The 16,065-nt window shown below is 39.5% G+C and overlaps 1 protein-coding gene across 1 annotated transcript in view; it reads left to right on the top strand.

The window, feature by feature from the left end:
• The window catches only part of chrm2a (cholinergic receptor, muscarinic 2a), an 83,819-nt gene that overhangs the window by 31,029 nt on the left and 36,725 nt on the right, over positions 1-16,065 (top strand). The gene's annotated exons all lie outside the window — the stretch shown is intronic.

Genomic DNA, 16,065 nt, shown 5'->3' on the forward strand with positions numbered 1-16,065 from the left:
ACGCAGATTCATATGAGGAGCTTTGACACCTCTGGTCGTGTTAAGACTGCTTATTTGTTTTACAGCTGCTAAACTACAAACTTTCAGCTTTGTTGACTTCTCGCAATGCAGTTCACCCCTGCTTTTCCTGTGATCAGAGGCTGTAGCTATGGCTTCATCAGTGACACTCATTTAATACCCTGTGTTTGAAGACCTTCTATAATTGTGTAGCGTGTTTTCCCTGTCAGTCTCCCTTAATAAAATATTTGCATATGTGACTAGACAAGAACATGTTTCCGAGGCTGTGCGTCATGTTCAGAAGTTTCAAAAGCCATCAGATCAGATGTCAGTCTGCCGTGCCAAGATGAGCTCTTCAGACAAAAAGGACACCATGTATAGCTATGTGCAAGTACTTGATATCAACAAGCTCACTTCTCATTCGAGGGCTGCGTGCGGACATTATCAGCAGATGTGGCATCGGCACGCACTCACACATACTCACGCCACTGTTTGATGCCGTTCCCCTAACAACACTGTCAAGAGCTCTCCCTCTACATCATAGTGATGCTGTCCAGAAACATATCTCAAATGGAGTTGCGGCTCTTTGAACTGTGATTTTGCGTTGATGTGTGCGTGCACTTGTCTGAGTGACTGCATATCTGTGTCTCTCATTTGCATGAGAGTTTGTCTCTTTGTGCAGGAGTACTTGTAGTTAAGTGTCTGTACAGTCATTCATTTCTTTTTTTTGTGTGTATATTTGTTTGCAACAGACACCCAAAGGACTGTCAGGTCAGTTGAGTGTCAAGTGAGCCAAATCCTTGGCACAGATTAACAGAGAAGGGTAGTGCCAGACTGTGAGGACAAGAGTAGTGGGAGCAGTCATACCAATTAGGAACCAGCAACCTCAGCACCCAGCCCTGCACTTACCCTGCCCGGCTCAGGATAACAGAAGAGACACACTCGCACAGACACATAGGCATGCATGGGGATGTGCTCACTACATGCCCACTTATAAGTTGGTAGCTAATACATATGCAACACTGCGCCAAACACCATCCATTAGGTGCAACGGGGGCTTGAGAGCGCTGCTAGAAGTGTCAAATATGCATGAGAGAGTGGAGGTCTGTGTCTCATAATCCCGAGGCAATTAATACAATCGTTTCCAGGGCCAAGCACCTATGTGCACACATCTAACCGCTCTATGGGCTTGTTGAATTTTTTAGGTAGACTAATTTACAGATACGTTGGCCAGAGGCTAGCTTTTATTGATTGGACCCGTCTGGAAGCCGACGGCAAGCCATACATTGAGAATTCTCTACAGTGATGTATGAGGCTGTGGGGACAACACATTCACACTGTAAAACACTGCTGCAAAACTGTGTTTAAAGATAAAAAGCATCCTCTCCACACACTTATGCTGTAGCAGTGATTGAGCTGTGATGCAGTGTTTGATTTGCCAAATTGAGTTGAAGTTAAATAGCAGTTTAATTGTTTAATTATGACAGGCTGTGAAATCATTTTCCTCTGAGACTTAAACCATGTAAAAATCCACACAACACAGACATGACGTTTGTAGACACAACCGTCACAGAGAATTAAATTTTTCATTTATTTTTTTGGTTTCCATCGCATTGCCAGTCCTGCAGAAACACTCCTGCAGAGCGTGGCGTCATTTTCAATGTATTGTAAAGCATTTAATATTACCTCGCTTTTTGTTGTTGCTCCTGCAGATGTTTTAGCCCCCCAGTCAAATATTGATTGAAATGCTCGGCCCAGTACGAGGCGAGGGGAGGGCTGATATTCAGAGGCGTTCAGTTGGTGGGGAAGCATTATTGATTGCACTTAAAGTGACAAGATGGAGGAGGCCCACTTTGACACATTATCCCTATTGCTGCCAACAGACAAAGTGCGGGCCAGAGGAGCAGTGCCGATTGATTTGTGTGATCATGAACGCCCCGAGACCCATGAATCAGTTGTCCAACCTATGCTGCTTAAAAATAAGTCAACAATTTTTCATGACAACATTGCAATGTAAGGACTGGCACCCTATTTGATTTAAGAAGGCAAGCAAATACCGCAGTAATGAATGATCTTCATGCACATTCTGACAAGGCGAAAAGTCCTCACACCTCTGGCAATAATACCTAGTGTGTAAAGCTGGTTTGAGAAGGCAGGTATTGTGGGCAGCTGGTTCAGGCATCTATGGGATTTTGTTGTGCATAATTCACTGGTGGAGGCATGAAGCTGATATAGCCTCTCCCAGTCTTATGATCATCCATCAGGTAAAATTGCTTTCTTCTAACATTAGGCTGTCAACGAGAAATAACAAATGTAGCCATGCAGAGCAACACATGATTACAGGGTAATAATGCCCCGAGGTCAGAGAAATGTGACCTCATTCAGAGTAGTTTGTTGAAGGAAGCAAGAGAAATACTAGTCAAATTAGATGAAGAGTCACCAGGGAATGGCTCATCTTGCTTTGAGGTAACTGCTGTCAGGAGGCCCACTAGCTTTTTTAAAATCACTGTAACAGCTTGTTTCATATAATTAAAAAAAAAAAACATCCATTTTCGACTATGTGCTCAAAGAAAGTAGTCGAGCAAATATGAGCTTTGACCACCGCTCCAAAACATCTCTTGCCAGTAGCAGAGGGCTATTTTGAGCCACATCTTTGCTCTGATTGATATTGTGTAAATCCATCACTATAATCTTCCAGGAAATTGCAAAGGCATTTCCAGAGGTCTAATCGAGATATGGGTTCGCTGTCAGATTGAGTAGGAGTAAGAATAAAGAGGAAAATTAAGGAGAGTTGAGACAGATGGAATGAAGGCGTATTCAAGTTGCACATTTTTAAAAGTAAAATATAAAGAGATGCTTGGGAGGGTTGTGATGGGTTTGCAGAGAAGGGGAAATTAATAGGTAAACAAGATATAGCAATTTAAAGGAGGGAAAAGGGGGAAAAAAATGTTTGACACGCTTCAGTGATCGCAGATTCTTCCATCCCAATGTGCCTCTTCCTCTGTGTCGCCTGCAGGTCTCTGGTTTCCATGTGCTGCATAACCAATTACCCATGACAATAAGATAAGGAAAGCCAGCTGCAAATGATTAACATGCACTAAACAAACACCTATTGGATTCATAAGACAAAATTTGGATGCTTGTAAAAAAAAAAAACATGCAAATATAAGAGCCACAATGAACTGCAGGACAAGCATAATGCACATACTTTTTCTGTACTTACAACAGTGTAATGACAGGAGGCTCTGCACAAACACCATGGCTTTGCATCACAGCAAGCACGGTCATGTGTGAGCTTAAACTGTGAGGTCTAAATAGTGTTCTTCTTTGTAGAGAAGAGCTTAAAGGGCATTTTAATGAACTAAGCGTATTGGAGTGGCATTCGATGTCACAGCAAAGTGAAGAATATGCTGTGTTCCTTACAAAGAAATTCAATGACATGGAAGTAATGAAAGCGAATCTGTGCACTGATAATATTGTTAACTTGAAACCAAAGTGAGATTTTCCTTGCGCTGGTTTCCAATCAAGAACAACTGTGGTGCAATTCACAGACTTTGCATAAAAAAAGCCCTTCACCCTGAAGAACTAGAGTTCAGTTCATGTCCTCTATTACCATAGAAAAACTGAAACAAGTGGCTGAGAGGCATGTTCCTACTTGATAAGTTAGATGTGACAGCAGACTCTGCTCCGCCCCGGGTAGTTTAGTGTGCGCTTGTGAACAAATACCGCAATGATGTGCAAATGTATTCTTATAACAACTTTACGCTGTTTAAAATTCCACCTTTGATTCATTTTACTTGTTACCTACAGTTTTTTCTCTCATCTGCTAATCAAAACGCAGGGGGCCTTTGGGGAATTTATGTGCATATATACATCTTTAATATTACCAGTATGAATTTCTGTGACATGGTAATATATTTTAATCATCTTAGGATTTTAGTTATTCAAATGAGCAGGTTTTCCAGCTGGGTGGGATTAGCAAATGTGCAGAGTGCTTAAACTGTGTGCAGGATTGTGCCATTGTCTGTGCAAGTGCTAGTATACTTTATTTTGTGTGTAAATACTTGTGTGAATAAGCATCTGACCCTGTGTGGTTCATTTCCCCTGCTGGTTTTAATTAGGTTGTAAATGTCAACATATAAACTGTTCTCTTCCGCCATGTGAAGCACGTGTGCAGTGCTTGCCGTTTGCTTTGCTGGACGAAGGGCTGCTGTTCATCTTTTGTCACACGTTAACTTGAGCAATTAGAGAATGTGAATGACTCGAAGCTAAGGCCAAGAATAGCTACCTGAGGCGTCTCTCACTTCCTGACCTCCATTCCTCTCATTGGCATTACAACAGAAGCGGGGGATACGTGTCCTGGCAACCACCAATTATTAAAGCCACATGTCATTCACATGAGGGTTATCACTTGATCAAGTCCCTGAGAATAATGAGATACAGAAATCAGTAACTATAGCAGCAGAAAAAGAAAAATGATAAGATTCCAATAAGAGTTCCAAGAATTCAGACTATTTTTAAACAGATTTAATTGAGCTCTTGTAAATGAACCACATCTATGAATAGCTACATTATTGACAATGTGGTCTTGGCCACCTGGGAATTTGATCCCAAGCCCAGTGTGTGGTTTAATGAGCCACGGTGATAAAAAAAAGATTCAAACGTACCTTTATACATATGAAGGAAATTGCATCACAGGTAAAACGCTTGCAGTTAAAATTGATTTTTTTCAGACACTAAAAATTTTTACAATGTAACTAACTTTTAAAGTGACCTTTGGGAATTTCTTGCACAAAGTGTTATTTTTTTTATTATTTTTATAACCTGAACTTTAGATTTGGTAGTAACTGATTCAAGAGGAATGGCTTATTGCAGCAAAGGTTAGATATCAGCTTGCAATAGACTTATGCTGCTGTGTTAACAGCCCGATATCAACGCGTGTAGTAGACACGACGTGTCCAGTGTGAAATGGACACACATGCAGAAGTTCAAATACCAGCAGGGGGAGATAATACATTTAAAGCTAAGAAGTCGCTAAGTGTGAAGTACATTCCAGGGTCTTTCTGTGTCAGAAACAATTAAGTTATCTGGATAATATGCATTTATATGTAAATGTGTAAATAATGTCTCTTTTAGCTCTTTCCTGTGATTATTTTCACATTGGCTTGAAAAAAATCATCTCCCTCTGATGGTACTGCAGCTTACTGCAACTTCTGCATGCGTGTACATTTTTACACTTTGGAGAGAAAAGGTGTGAAATGGACACGGTGCACCGGCATGTCTACTACACAGTTTGCTGTGATATTGGCATGTTAAATGCTGGCAGTGGTGTCAGCCAATTGCATAGGCTGTAGAGCCTACATGGATTCAACACAGAAGTCTAAGCTAATCTTAAATTACGACACTAAATCATGGAAACAGAACTGTGTACAATCCATGCTGCCAGTATATGGATTTTGTACGTTTGTGGAATCCCATAGTGGTGAAAGACGTTGTGTTTTATTATTTAAGCTCAGTCAACACCTCCTGAATTTCAAGCTGATATCTCACAGTTAGTTATTATAAATTTTTGAAAGTGACATTTTTTTAATAAAAAGGAATTGGCTCATAAAATGGGACAGGCTGAAATTTCCCTATCAAGTTAAGATTAGCAAAATCCAGAAATAAGCCTCAGTTTTAGGATAGCTGTTCCAGTGATTTCTGATGAAATTAGATTATTAGAAATAATGACTTGACCGCCATTTTCACGTCTTATCTTAAATATTACAGTATCATCTATGTGCTCAGTAACTAAAGTTTTGGGGGGCAAAGTCACAGAGAGGAATTTAAGGCCGTGTTATAAAGTTTCATGTTTCCAGGTGTTGCTATTCTTGCTTCACAAGTTCTTCACCGAAGAAAAAGGGAAAAAAAAGAAATAAGATGTATGGTTGCCAAAGCTTTACGGCTTGAAATTATATATGTATTATTCATCAGTGATCATAAATCAATTCATGGGGCTTGTTTTGGGAGTATGAATAATGCATTCTATATAAATTTTGTCTTAGTATGCTGAAGATCACATCAGGAGAGATATCAGTATGGACATGAGAATGGCTGATTAGTCGAAGTTATTCCAATCTGGGACACAATCGAAATCTAGGAGCAAGAGGTTAATCGCATAGAAAAGAATTGTATTCTTTGGAATGATCACGGGTTGTATAAGGCAAGTGATGAAAACTATCTGTGCTCTATGCCCCCTGGGTTATGCAAATGGACCTCCTCTTTCAGTAGTAAATTGATGTGTAATGTTGGTCTACTGGACTCAATATGCCGAAAATACAAACTGCCTGCGAGTGTATGTCTTTTTGTCACAGCTTCTTCACTGATTTAAGGCCAGTCAATTAGGCAAGTAAAATAAATGTGACTATTAAACTGTTTTTTAAGACCTTGGCTTACATTTAGCTAAAAAATTTTACATGCTGACCATGCATTAAAATGAACATGTTTGAAATTAAGAAAAAGTCCATCCATCGATGTCTGGATGTCCTTGACAGGTCACCAGTCTCTCTGAAGGCCAATTATACATCCATGACCAGATATGAATCCCACTACTACTGTCCTTCCTACTTAACTGACTAAATGATGATATGAAATACCATACCATATGGAAGTACTGGAACACTAAGTGGTATTATCTCAAAACTTTGCATATCCCCCATTGACTTCGAATGCAACTGAATGCTATTTTTATTTTATTTTGTTTTCAAATGTGCTTAGCTATACAGTACATACTTACCAGTCATTTTCATTTCTAAAATATCCTGGTAATAACTGACACACACCTCAGAAAAAGCCGTGTGAACTTTCAAATATTCACAGAAAAGGGGTCGTGCCGTTGCCAGATAGCAGACAGGGAAAGACATTAGCATTGTGTCAGTCTATGCTGCGTTCTTCTAGTACTTTAATGACAAAAGATATTATGTTTATACAGCATCTTTCTGCAGGGGGGTCAAGAGCCATCATAAAAGGCGAGTTATAATCTGAACATTAGCAGTGGGAACACATTAGGAGCTGCTTTCTCAGAACATTATCATCCATCATGGCCATTATTAAAACAGATGATCTCATAAAAGACAAAGATGTACCTCTCAGTGCACGTATATTACACTGTATGCTGTTTGTATCTTAAAGAATCATAAACTATTTTATTTTAAGCCATTTCGAATATGCTCCGAATCAGTGACAGGAATGTTCTGAGGCAGCGGAATTTGCATACATGTTACAGCCACTCAGTGTGAGGGCAACATAAAAAATGCAATTTTCTGCATGAATTCTCACTCTTCAAGATGTCAGCTGTGCAAAGGAGAGGGTGCATAGCACCTGTAATTGCATTGCTGCTGACATTTCTCATGATTTCAACTCCCAGTGCAAAAGGTTTAAAATTGTTATTGAAAAGGGTCAAACTTCAGTTAAAGAAATACTTCACAATGAACTTTTTCAGTCATCCCTAATGGCCTGGTGTGCTAGACAATAAAATGCCCTTTCACTGTTAAAAAATAGAAAAAAACATAGCCTCCAAAAAGAGCCTGAAAGACAGTGACATTTTATGACTGAGTTAAATGTAAGGGAGGAAAAAAATTAAAAGGCACTTATTAGGACTGTTGCCTCACAACAACCTGCTGGTTAACTGAGGCATTAAGTATGTGTGGTATTTGTGGCTTTATCCCACACTCAAAACAGATAACGGTAAGGTAAAGATCATCTAAATCTTCTGACTGTGTTAGCCTGATGGAGAGGTGGCTGTAGCTCAGGAGGTAGAGCAGGTCAGCTGCTGATTGGAAGGTTGGTGGTTCGATCCCTGGTTCCAGTTTGCATGCCAAATATCCTTGGGCAACCCCGTCTTGCTCTCCGATGCATCCATCGGAGTATGAATGCGTATGAGTGATAGTTAGAAAGCACTCACTGTATAGAAAATAGTGCTTGTGTGAATGGGGTGTGTATGCGGTGAATGCAACGTGTTGTATAGAGCGCTTTGAGTACTCCAAGAGAGTAGAAAAGCGCTATATAAGAGCCAGTCCATTTACCATGGACTGGTCACCCCTCTAGGATATCCAGATGAGATAGACTGCAGGCCACATGACCTTACTGTGAAGAAGATGGATGGATGAACATCAAAAAAGCCTTAAAACCTTATTTTAAACACATCTACATTCACTGTAAGACTTCTGGTACCACCAAATGGCACTCTGTCACAGTAAAAGAGTGTAAACATGGGAAAACAGAACTTGATAGAAGAATGTGCATACAATTACTTTGCACAGTGTATTTCAATTATAAGCTATGATAAAATGTGAATCATCCAGTGCTACCGTGGTGCTACTGACAGATGAAGTCCCATGAACTCATTTCATGTAAAATAAGTTTTAAAAAGGTAAATCTCTTATGTAAAATCCATACACATCTCCTCTTTATAAAATGTTCTGCTGCAATAACAAAATAATAAAGGGAAGAATGGAGTTCAACCAAGAGCAGCCACAAAACATCCGTTATATTTGATGGCAGAGAGAAAATGAAGGGAATTGTTCCAGGGTCACATCTGGCTCCCTTCTATTTTGTATCCAGATATTCATCCATCTGAAAAATTTAAGTCCTCTAACGGGTTTTATGATCGACTGCAGGGGTTACTCTCCGAGGCTGAATTAAGGTCTTACATCACTGACAGATTTTTCTTAAAATCTTGCTCTACATATCAGACCTTTGGCTGTCCACGTTAGATCGATGCTTTGGCATGAATATAGACTGGAGAGATTGAGCGGCCAGTGTCCAAAATGCTCAATGTATGGCAGCCATGGCTCCTGTGATAGTTTCGATTCAGTACATCAGTAACACTCAGCAATTTCTAAAACAGAATGAATGAGAGGTCAGTAGGGAGTCTAGCAAGAGAGAAAACGAACTCAGCCACAAGAAGCTCTCTCCCCTTGATCTGCAGCATTGTCTGTGATGAGATTATTCTTGACACAGACACACAGTAAATGTAACTTTCTATCCTTCTCATCTTTGCTCTTTTCAACAGGGCGAGTTCTAAGAGCACTTCAGCGATACATTTAGCACAATAAAACTGTAATGACGATGCTGAAGTACAAGACTTTTAATGTGTTGCTTTTTTGATTTTCATTGCACGGTCTCTGCAATTTTCATATGCCCTTTTAACATGACAGGGCCCTCTAGCAGTCTGATGTTGGCACCCAGCACCACCTGGATTTAAATCTGCAGCCAGAGAACCCAAGCAGGACAATGACCAGATTTGGGCAGGAAGAAAGGGTGCATGTCTCAGTCCTGAAAGTGAGGTGTCAGGATTTGATTAATGTCCAACATCATTGCACATTTCGACTCGGGCAGACTGATAAACTGAGATAAATTGCTGATGGATGGCCACCTTCCTCAAAGATAAGGCTCATTTCTTTCCCTGCGATATAGGAAATGCAGAAAGTATAGGTTCCTATTTTGACATTAAAGACCTTTTTTGTATCACTCTGGTGATCTTATTACCCATTGGTCACTGCAGCAGGATGGCCTTTACTCAGTGTACACTTTCAATAAATACTTGATGGCTGGTCGGGGTTGGCGTGTTGCTGTTTTGAGAAACAGAATTTGAATTTTTTGGGAAATGATCCAAATGGTGAGTTTTAAAATATTAAAGCACGATAGATAGGTCAGCTAAGTGCCAGCCTAGTTTGCATAAATGCCTCAAACGTGCCACGAGGGCACATAAATGAGTAATTAGTTTGTTTGTGTCATTTAAAACATTCATTTAACATTTAGCTGTCGGAATTCATTCTTCTTTTTTATAACATTGTCAGAGTATAGTCTCCCCTCCCACAAATTTAGCAGCGAGGCAAGAATGTGAATGTGTATCACGGCTCAGTTTGAAGACCCAAGATGCAAATCTTTCTCACGACTGAAAGCTTAGACATATGTCATCTAAATCAGACATCAATGACATCATACTCATAACATAATCAATACTTTAGATGGATGATGATTAGGACAGCCCGATTATATCGACATGTGATCAGTGACATGTGCACAGGGTTCATGTAGTTGAGGGATGCAGAAACATAAATTGTTCATGTTGACATAGTAATTTCTAGACTTTCCAATCACATGGCCCCTGGGAAAAAATATGTCGCAATAGGAGAATTATCAGCTTCTGCTATTAAGCAACAGGAACAACAATAATACCATATTATAGGTGTCACTTTCATGTGCCCAGTCTCAAATCATAGTCACTGCAAATTTCTCTCAAGATAACATAATGTCGTTTTCATTAACTTTAAAGGCATGCCCCTTAAGAAGATTTAGCATATTTTCCAGGTGTCTATCTGAGGTGAAACTGAAAATTAAATTTTAACATTTCTGTGAGTTAAAAAAACAGGCTGGATGTTTGGGGTGAAAGGAGAAAGATAGGACAATTTAATTTATTTAATGGCTCTCAGGCAAATTGTAGAATTAAAAAAAATGATAAAGAGACACCATCTTTAGTATTAAGAGCTTTAAAAAAAAAATACTATACATTTCTCAAGTGGACACAACTAATTGTAAATGAAAGTATAAGATAGGATAGAGCATCTGTTTAGTCTGTCTAAAGAACAGTCTTCATTAGGAAGATTTGCTATCAAATTAAGTAACACTCCTGTTGTAAAGCCCAGTATGTATATTTTGAACTGGGTGGGAGGGTATGGCTCACTGGAGTTCACCTTTGCTAATCTCTGTTGTACACCTTCCTCGGCTCTTCACTGTAAATTATGAGCTACATTCACCACGGTTGATTTGGCGACTCTGCTAATCGCATTAGGTAATCCCACTACTGCGTGGCAGCAACAGGACATTGTTCAAAAACTTTTTCTAAGATGCTTAGGCTGGCAGTGAGCCAGATATTATTCAACCATTCTAGTATGCAGCTTTTCTGCTACTGAATGTCAGTTCACCTTGATCTGGTATGAGGGCGTTGTCAGCAAGATTCACAATGTGAAGCCATTTTCTGACAATTTTTCAAAAATATTTTTTCATTTTTTTATTATTGGGAATGACTCGAGAACAACTACTTATGCACAATGGCAAATCTGGTGTCATGACTTCTATAAACGCTCTTGCTGACAGGCCAAGAGTTCAGCATATTTTTATCCTCCTTTACTACCAGTGGTTTCGACACTGTATGTTTGTCTGTATCAACTGCATTTCCTCAGTTTTAGCGTTTTCCTTTTTCTCCCTTCAGGACAAATTTGTAGTATCAGAACTCAGAAACAGTTGTGAGCAGGTCCACAAAGTACTGTGTTCTTTCATTTTATTTTTACCAACTAGGTTTCAGGCTTCAAGTATAACATGATATAACGTAATTTATAAATCTTCTAAATAAACCCCAAGGTGTTGTCAAACCACCTGAGACACCGAGCATGTCCCGGGTGTGCCACGGTGCCTCCTATCAGTTAGAAATAACAGAAAAACCTTAACTGACTCCTTTCGATGTAGAGGTGTAGCAGCTCTGTTCTGAGCTTCCCCCAAATGACTGAGGACTTGTATCCACAATCTCTTTCTTTCTGTCATGAAGTTTGAGACTATAGGGGAGAGTGGGAAATGGAGAACTTTTCTTTTGCATTTAATGGTCTCTTTGCCACAACAGACCAGGTCAGCGTTTTTAGTACTGCAGAAGCCCTGCCAATGCCCTCTTTCCTCGCCATGAACAATACCCTGGGATATTTATAGGGCCCAGGAGAAGGCACTTCACCCGTTTCCATTTGCGGTGAAGGTCTTTGCTCGATGAAAATAACAGGACTATATCATATGCAAAAGGAAGAGTGTTGTTATTTGGAAAAAATTTAATCCAGAAGACTTTTTTCTGCCATTTTCCATTCATAAAATTTCTGAACAGAGTCAGTGACAAAGGGAAGCTCTGTCCAACACTTATGGGTCTAAGCTGTTGTTCGCTGTGCTCTCACTATGGTTGTACAGTGACTGAGAGACTCAGTTAACTGTTTCAAAAGGTCAGCATAGTTGCTGCGGAGCTGTACAGTGAATGTAGGCACTTCATTGTATCATGTATACCTCTGACTCATTAAACAGTCTTCTGATAAGCCAGAGGAGCATATTGAGCCAGAAAATAGGAATGAATGAAGGCTACACCAAATGTCACTGGAGGTCCTTCCTTTCTGTGGTCATTATATAATTCCTCGTCTTTCTGCAGAAGTTGTATAATTTTATAGTTTATACAGTCTTGGGCAACTACTAAAAAGCAATTTCCCTGAAGGATTAATATGCTTGTTCTGATTCTGATTTTGATACTATAGCTGTCTATGTGGTGAATAATTCAAATGACAGACTGATGGGTGACTTTAATCATTCTTTGGTTGTCAAAAGAGTATCAGAGGCCACAGACAGAATCATAACACCATAACCACCACATAATTACAAATTATAGTCCTGAATGGAACTGTAAAATTGCCTTCTGTCTGTGACAAAATGGTGCCAAAGGGAGTGAAATGTTATTAGAAGTAATATATCATTTTACATGTTTTTTCTTTTTCTTTTTTTTTGACCTAGCAGTTGAGATGGAACATTCAGTAAAGGACTTAACACTGTTATATTTTAATTATGTCTGTTATATATATATATATATATATATATATATATATATATATATATATATATATCTCAAAGACTTCCAGGTCATAGATTTAGAATACTTTATGACCTGTTTATTTTTAGTTATCCTTACACTTTTCTGGTCAGTTTCCCTCTTCTGTGATTGTCTCTCCCATCTTTATTCTTGTTTCCCTTTTTCCTATTCATATGTATTTATTTGTTATATGTTGGGTCATGCACTGCCCCATTGTTTTTCACTTTTCATTTGACCCCCAGCTATCTGCTGTACCTTTTGTGGTTATGGTTCTATAAGTTCAACTAAAGAAGGACAGGTTTTACCTCACAAATTCAAATTTGAATCCTAATCTGAAAAAAAAATAATAGATCTACCCCTCATTTATTTATATTTTGCTTCCAAAGAGTCAGACTTTCTTTTACTTTTTACTAGTCCTGACTTTTTGATGATCTTTGGACATTGGCTGCTTTTTCACTGATTTTCAGAAGATGTATTTTTTTTTTTAATTAAGCCACTTTACTTTGTGTTTACTATGATTCAAACACAAATAAGACACTAAATTCAAGATATGGAGTAGTTTGACAGGAATAGTTTAAACAAACCTCATTTGAGCAGTTTGGACATGTCATCAGTGAAGAACCTAGGGTAATCGGGGATTTCAGCTTTTTGATCTTCAGCCACCCTGACCTGGGTGACCCACATAGGTTTGATCACGCCCTGACTTCTGTCTAAGCAGTGTACTCTGGAAACCTCAGGTGTTTCCCCCAGGTCCACTTGTAGATGCTAATCGTGAGCTGGAGTTAGTGAGTCTATAGAGTTCTTCAGCTAGTTTGGAGGCTTTGAATCTGTCTGGATGATGACGTGAGTTATTGAATGCGCAACAATGTATTCCCCCTCTACCGGGGCTTTGGGGTAGCAGCTCAAAACATGCTCCAAAGACCTGGTAGCCTGAAACAGATATGAAAGTTGAAAGAGCTTGGGAGAAGATTTGTACATGGACTGGATCAGAAATTAGAGTGTTGCCTTTTCCCAATTCCACATCATTGTCTAGGTAATCTTCCAATGTCCCTTACATTCTCCTTTAGAAGCCAAGCAACTGTTTGGGAAATAAAATCCAGTAAAGACCTAACACAGGACCTAAGAGATGTATCTAGTCCTTCAGTTGATCTGTCTACTGTTCACTGAAGGCTCATCAGAAATGGTTCCAAACGAAGGATGGCAGTCGAGCCAGAAAAATCAATGGCAACAGTTCATAAGGGATAAAATTTTGTGTTCAAATCCTTGTCAATACGTGCTGAAGAGATCAGGAGTGTCTACAGCCATCTGTAAAATTCAGTTTTTTGTCTTTTAAGTGTATTTCCTTTCGTGTTTGCACAATTCAGGATATTGCTGCCACTATTTTCCATTTTCCTAGCAAAATGTAAAGAAACAAGTGGCGGTTTGAGAGTTGCACAGTGTTGTACCAAAGTGATTATCTAGTTAATATCCATTCAAGTCTATTGGAAAGAAATCCCACATAGCTCAAAGTATTAACTGTCTCAACAATTTAACTTTCCTAAAACTTTATTTCAGACAGTCAGCAGATATTGTAAATACCATACTGGCCCACCAATTAGCTTCATTGCTTAGCAGTTAAATATGCACTTCTGAACTGTTGGCAGTTACATCACTGAAATCTGTAGTAAGGAAAACTGCTTTGAGGAGCTCTCTGCTTAGAGTGTGCAGTGACCCATTACTGAAGTCTGGCCTCTCTGCCTGCTCAATACAGCCTCCCAGTCTTTCATGCACAATGCTTTTGCGTATATTACTGAAGGGGTCATTGATAACATTCTTGACTGTTTCTGCGAGCTGCCTAGCGCCCACGGACCATGTGGTTGTTCATTTCAATACTCATACTAACACACAGAAGAGGGATTTGATGTGCATAATGGACCATCTACACATACTCTGGCTCATATCAAGACGGTTCTTGTTCTCTGAGAACATCTCTCCATATACACAAGAGGATGACAACCTCCAGCCTTCGATGCAGCTGCTAATCTCAGGCCATAAATCAAAATTGGCAAAGCCACTCCCTCGCAGCCTCTGCTTCATAAAGGCAGCATAGCCGAGTGTAGCATATTGATGCCAGCCCCTGGAGTCTAGCTGCAGTGATCCAGCTGGACTGATGCCTGGCAGTGCCTCTGCTTGCTTCCTGCCATAGCAGCCACACAGCGCTTTGCAGTGGTTTATCAAACCCAGTGTGTCATGAAAGCATGACAGCGTGAGGCCTGAAGATTAAAACCACTCAGCGCTTCGTCATTTGAAAATGAAACACACAACACCCTATAAAAATAGATTTGACAAAAGTCACAAGTCTGGGTCACAGCCAGATAGAATTATCATTTCCTTTCCATTTGTCTGTGTAGGGGAAAAAAACTGGACCCTAATCCAAATTTTTTGAGTTTGGCCCCATTTGTGAACTTCCCATTTCAACAATGATACTCGAATCCTGAAAGTAGTACATTCAGACAGTTATCCTCATGCACTTAAGTGAACCGTTTCAACAGAACATTACTTTTCTAAACCAGAAAGAAGCAGCAGAAGTGAAATTATTATGCAACTAACCAGCAATTTGTTCAGCAAATACTACCCTTTTAGCTTCTGTGTGGTGGCAAACTCCTACAAGTCCTGCCAGCTCATATGGGAGTAAACAGATCAATATGTTCACCTGAGAGATGGATGCTCACCTCCTCTAAGCAGAGGTTATCAGGCAAATTCTACAAATCCCTTCTTTCAGCTGCAGCCTAATGACACTAATGGGCGGCAATGCTCTCAGAGACCCTTTATTACACTGGTTAAGCCAACAACCTCAAATATAATGTCCTAATCTGATTAGGAGATGGACACAGCTGAGCAGAAGAGAGACAGACTAGACAGCAAGAGGGAGCAGACTAATCGAGATGGGTTTTTATTGTTCATGAATATAAAAGGCGAAATTACACAGAACTGGATGTCTGCTAATTTTTATATATGTGCTAAAATATAATCTGTATAGTCATGCAAAGTGTTCCTGAAAAGTCTGCCCTTTTGAAGTGCTATGTTGACACTAACTAACCAAATGCCCAGATGCGTGGACATCTTATAGAGCTTAATGGAGCATGAGATCATCTGCGGAAAATGCAGAACTACTAAAGCGGCTGAAACCTCACTTTAGCTAGAAATTTGAAAGCAAGCAACAGCATAGAATCTCGTCTTTGTATTTTAAATTATATGCTAACCTCCTAGGACCTGGCGTCCCCATATGTGGACATCACATTTTGGGTTATTTAGACCGAAATACTTAATTTTGCTCTACAAGGGCCTGATATCCACTTATGAGGACATTATACTGCTACTGTTCTATCGCAATTTTAAACAAATATCCTCATATGTGGCTCTAATTTTTCTTAGAA

The sequence above is a fragment of the Neolamprologus brichardi genome, chromosome 17 (genome assembly GCF_056152115.1).
Source record: "Neolamprologus brichardi isolate AB-2024 chromosome 17, ASM5615211v1, whole genome shotgun sequence".
NCBI classification, from domain to species: Eukaryota; Metazoa; Chordata; class Actinopteri; order Cichliformes; family Cichlidae; genus Neolamprologus; species Neolamprologus brichardi.